Here is a 5,000-nt window from a genome sequence, read left to right as displayed (position 1 = left end):
TAATGCTGCATGCAAAATTTAGTCGCACGAGCTTCTAACCGCTTCGCTATCACGCCCGCCCGCATACAGCTCAATGACAACTCGTCGATAAAGTGGCACATTGTGGGCTGCAACGCTCGCATAATGCGCTCCCCCTCTTTCTTGTTTTTGTGAGCGAGCATGACTTACTTGCACGCACGCATGCAGCGAACAACCACAAACGGAGTAATCGACGTGTGCGTGTATTGTTCGCGGAAAGACTGCGGCGTACGTGATGGAGCAATACATTCACTGGGCGAATGCACATAGCACGATACAGGTGCATTCGGAAACACAGCATCCTTGCCATCGGTCATACCATGCTGAATACGCCGGTTCTCGTCCGATCCCCGAAGCTAAGCAGCATTGGGCTCGGTCAGTACTTGGGAGGGAGACCACCTGGGAACACCGAGTGCTGATGGCACCCTTCTTTTTGCTTTTTTTTATTATTCCGTGTTTCTGTGACGTTTTTTTTTTGTGTGTGTGTGTGTGGGCAGCTGCTTTTACTGTTACTTACGTTCAACTGGAGCCTGCTGGTAGAGCCGACGCCGAAGTGTGAAACCAATATGCAGGCCACTACGCGATATTCTGCGCGGAATGACGGACGTAATGCTGCATGCAAAATTTAGTCGCACGAGCTTCTAACCGCTTCGCTATCACGCCCGCCCGCATACAGCTCAATGACAACTCGTCGATAAAGTGGCACATTGTGGGCTGCAACGCACGCATAATGCGCTCCCCCTCTTTCTTGTTTTTGTGAGCGAGCATGACTTACTTGCACGCACGCATGCAGCGAACATCCACAAACGGAGTAATCGACGTGTGCGTGTATTGTTCGCGGAAAGACTGCCGCGTTCGTGATGGAGCAATACATTCACTGGGCGAATGCACATAGCACGATACAGGTGCAGTCGGAAACACAGCATCCTTGCCATCGGCCATACCATGCTCTTCCAGGAAATGTATGCAACACAGCGAATGCCGCCATCGTTCCGAACCGCTCATACAGTGCTAATCCCTAAGTGCGAGGACCCGGTTAAACTGTTGTCAGTAAAGTCTTATCGACCAATAAGCCTCACGAACTGTGATTACAAAATATTCACGAAAGTGTTAGCAAAGAGACTTCAAAGTGTTGTAACGCGACTAGTGGGACCGCATCAAACATGTGGAATCAAGGGCAGAACAATTTCCACCAATACTCATGTAGCTCGCTGTGTCCTTGAGTGCTGTGATGCTCTCTCATGTCAGGTTGCAGTGTTGCAACTAGATTTGGAGAAAGCGTTTGACAATGTGTCACATGAAGTACTATTTTCAATATTAGAATATGTTAATGTCGGCGGACTGATATTAGAAGGAGTAAAAATGGCCTACTCAGAGTGCAGCACACGCATCATTATAAACAAGAAGTTAAGTGAACCAATCCAGCTTCTCTCCAGTGTGAGGCAGGGATGTGCAATTTCGTCATTACTTTTTGATATTTACTTAGAACCTTTCTGCTTGAGTTTAATAAATAGTCAAAGTGTACGCGGTTTTATGCTTGAAACGACGGAAGTCAAGGTCCTCGCATACGCTGATGACATTGCTGTCTTTTGCAAAGATGCCGAAAGCATCAAAGAGGTGGTTAGGTTGACTGGCGAGTTTTGCAAGGAATCTGGCTGCAAGATCAATTGGGAGAAGACCGTAGGTTTCTGGCATGGAGAGTGGAGCGAGAGGCCTGAATTATTTGCTGGCATCCAATGGACAGCAATGCCAACAACGTACTTAGGTGTCCCATTACAATGTTATGAAGACACCGAATCGTATTGGAACGAGGAAACAGATCGCTTGAAAGAGAAGACGCCGGGATGGCAAGGTCGAAATTTGTCAATGTTTGCCCGTGCAACTACTTGTAATCTATTCTTAGTTGCCAAGTTGTGGTATGTTATGCAAGTATTGTTCATGTCGCGTACTAACCTACAAAAAATTAATAGAGTATTTGCAGTGTTTATTTGGGGAGGAAGTTGGGAACGAACGAGTCGAACTAATCTGTTTTTGTCCGTCAGAAAAGGAGGCCTTGGCCTGTCGCACCTGTTTATCAGACAGATTGTGTCGCGTTTTATATTTTTAAGAGATCAGTGTGACCCATTTCTGCGTACAGTTATGCAAGTTTGTTTACACAATGCACTACCTGAATTCATCGTCTCTACAAATAAGACTGCGATGCACCGTATAAAAGGTTATTGGCGCGAGGTTGTAGTAGCCTTTCGCATGCTTAAAGTAAGGTTCTCCATAGAATACTTGAGTACGGTAAAAAAGAAAAAGCTCTACAAGGATTTACTGGATGTGATGTTACCTCTGCCAGTGTACAGAAGCATGTACACTGGAGGCTGTGGACAAAACGTCTTAAAACGGGTTAAAGCAATGCCGATAAGACCACATGTAAAAACCTTTTTCTTCAAGCTCCATACAAACACTCTACCTGTAAAAACGTGGCTACAAGATAAAGGAATAATTGTACCGTGGACAGTCAACTGCATACTATGCCAAAAACCAGAGACAATAGAACATGTATTTATTGAATGCTGGGATCCCATTTTTCACTGGGACATCCTTCAGCGAACTATCAAAAAGGACTTACCTATTACACCACATGGAATCCGATATTTACCAGTTGAGAATCACGGCGACATTCCCTGCGACATGATAATGGTACTCAGCCTCCATAGTATATGGAAAACCCGAATGTCGGTAAGACATGCCGACACTAACGCTCGGCCTGTAAGGGAAAATTTTATTGAACATGTAGCGTATATGCGAGAGCTTTACCGAGCCCAGCCAGAAACACCTGATTGGGTTACACTGTTTGATGAGTTGATTAATTTCAAAAGGTTTTGAGATCCTTCTGTTGTTTTCTGTATTGTGTAAACAGGCAATAAAGAAAAAAAAATCGGCCATACCATGCTGAATACGCCGGTTCTCGTCCGATCCCCGAAGCGAAGCAGCATTGGGCTCGGTCAGTACTTGGGAGGGAGACCACCTGGGAACACCGAGTGCTGTTGGCACCCTTCTTTTTGCTTTTTTTTTATTATTCCGTGTTTCTGTGACGTTTTTTTGTGTGTGTGTGTGTGTGTGTGTGTGGGCAGCTGCTTTTACTGTTAGTTACGTTCAACTGGAGCCTGCTGGTAGAGCCGACGCCGAAGTGTGAAACCAATATGAAGGCCACTACGCGATATTCTGCGCGGAATGACGGACGTAATGCTGCATGCAAAATTTAGTCGCACGAGCTTCTAACCGCTTCGCTATCACGCCCGCCCGCATACAGCTCAAAGACAACTCGTCGATAAAGTGGCACATTGTGGGCTGCAACGCACGCATAATGCGCTCCCCCTCTTTCTTGTTTTTGTGAGCGAGCATGACTTACTTGCACGCACGCATGCAGCGAACAACCACAAACGGAGTAATCGACGTGTGCGTGTATTGTTCGCGGAAAGACTGCCGCGTACGTGATGGAGCAATACATTCATTGGGCGAATGCACATAGCACGATACAGGTGCAATCGGAAACACAGCATCCTTGCCATCGGCCATACCATGCTGAATACGCCGGTTCTCGTCCGATCCCCGAAGCTAAGCAGCATTGGGCTCGGTCAGTACTTGGGAGGGAGACCACCTGGGAACACCGAGTGCTGATGGCACCCTTCTTTTTGCTTTTTTTTATTATTCCGTGTTTCTGTGACGTTTTTTTTGTGTGTGTGTGTGTGTGTGTGGGCAGCTGCTTTTACTGTTACTTACGTTCAACTGGAGCCTGCTGGTAGAGCCGACGCCGAAGTGTGAAACCAATATGAAGGCCACTACGCGATATTCTGCGCGGAATGACGGACGTAATGCTGCATGCAAAATTTAGTCGCACGAGCTTCTAACCGCTTCGCTATCACGCCCGCCCGCATACAGCTCAATGACAACTCGTCGATAAAGTGGCACATTGTGGGCTGCAACGCACGCATAATGCGCTCCCCCTCTTTCTTGTTTTTGTGAGCGAGCATGACTTACTTGCACGCAGGCATGCAGCGAACAACCACAAACGGAGTAATCGACGTGTGCGTGTATTGTTCGCGGAAAGACTGCCGCGTACGTGATGGAGCAATACATTCACTGGGCGAATGCACATAGCACGATACAGGTGCAGTCGGAAACACAGCATCCTTGCCATCGGCCATACCATGCTGAATACGCCGGTTCTCGTCCGATCCCCGAAGCTAAGCAGCATTGGGCTCGGTCAGTACTTGGGAGGGAGACCACCTGGGAACACCGAGTGCTGATGGCACCCTTCTTTTTGCTTTTTTTATAATTCCGTGTTTCTGTGACGTTTTTTTTGTGTGTGTGTGTGTGTGTGTGTGCGCGCAGCTGCTTTTACTGTTACTTACGTTCAACTGGAGCCTGCTGGTAGAGCCGACGCCGAAGTGTGAAACCAATATGCAGGCCACTACGCGATATTCTGCGCGGAATGACGGACGTAATGCTGCATGCAAAATTTAGTCGCACGAGCTTCTAACCGCTTCGCTATCACGCCCGCCCGCATACAGCTCAATGACAACTCGTCGATAAAGTGGCACATTGTGGGCTGCAACGCACGCATAATGCGCTCCCCCTCTTTCTTGTTTTTGTGAGCGAGCATGACTTACTTGCACGCACGCATGCAGCGAACAACCACAAACGGAGTAATCGACGTGTGCGTGTATTGTTCGCGGAAAGACTGCCGCGTACGTGATGGAGCAATACATTCACTGGGCGAATGCACATAGCACGATACAGGTGCAGCCGGAAACACAGCATCCTTGCCATCGGCCATACCATGCTGAATACGCCGGTTCTCGTCCGATCCCCGAAGCTAAGCAGCATTGGGCTCGGTCAGTACTTGGGAGGGAGACCACCTGGGAACACCGAGTGCTGATGGCACCCTTCTTTTTGCTTTTTTTTATTATTCCGTGTTTCTGTGACGTTTT

General features: G+C 47.8%; 4 non-coding genes and 1 pseudogene across 4 annotated transcripts; all 5 read left to right on the top strand.

Annotated features, from left to right (window-relative positions):
* The first annotated feature begins 323 nt into the window (after positions 1 to 323).
* Positions 324 to 442, top strand: LOC139058029 (5S ribosomal RNA). Its single transcript, XR_011513194.1, has one exon. It is a non-coding gene; the product is annotated as a 5S ribosomal RNA (ribosomal RNA).
* Positions 443 to 2,940: 2,498 nt separating this feature from the next.
* On the top strand, positions 2,941 to 3,059 carry LOC139058297 (5S ribosomal RNA; annotated as a pseudogene).
* Positions 3,060 to 3,573: 514 nt separating this feature from the next.
* LOC139058359 (5S ribosomal RNA) lies at positions 3,574 to 3,692 on the top strand. Its single transcript, XR_011513344.1, has one exon. It is a non-coding gene; the product is annotated as a 5S ribosomal RNA (ribosomal RNA).
* Positions 3,693 to 4,202: 510 nt separating this feature from the next.
* LOC139058358 (5S ribosomal RNA) lies at positions 4,203 to 4,321 on the top strand. Its single transcript, XR_011513343.1, has one exon. It is a non-coding gene; the product is annotated as a 5S ribosomal RNA (ribosomal RNA).
* A 513-nt stretch (positions 4,322 to 4,834) lies between these two features.
* LOC139058357 (5S ribosomal RNA) lies at positions 4,835 to 4,953 on the top strand. Its single transcript, XR_011513342.1, has one exon. It is a non-coding gene; the product is annotated as a 5S ribosomal RNA (ribosomal RNA).
* Positions 4,954 to 5,000: the final 47 nt, after the last annotated feature.

The sequence above is a fragment of the Dermacentor albipictus genome, chromosome 3, assembly GCF_038994185.2.
Source record: "Dermacentor albipictus isolate Rhodes 1998 colony chromosome 3, USDA_Dalb.pri_finalv2, whole genome shotgun sequence".
Taxonomy (NCBI): domain Eukaryota; kingdom Metazoa; phylum Arthropoda; class Arachnida; order Ixodida; family Ixodidae; genus Dermacentor; species Dermacentor albipictus.
This window is presented reverse-complemented; position numbering and strand designations above follow the sequence as displayed.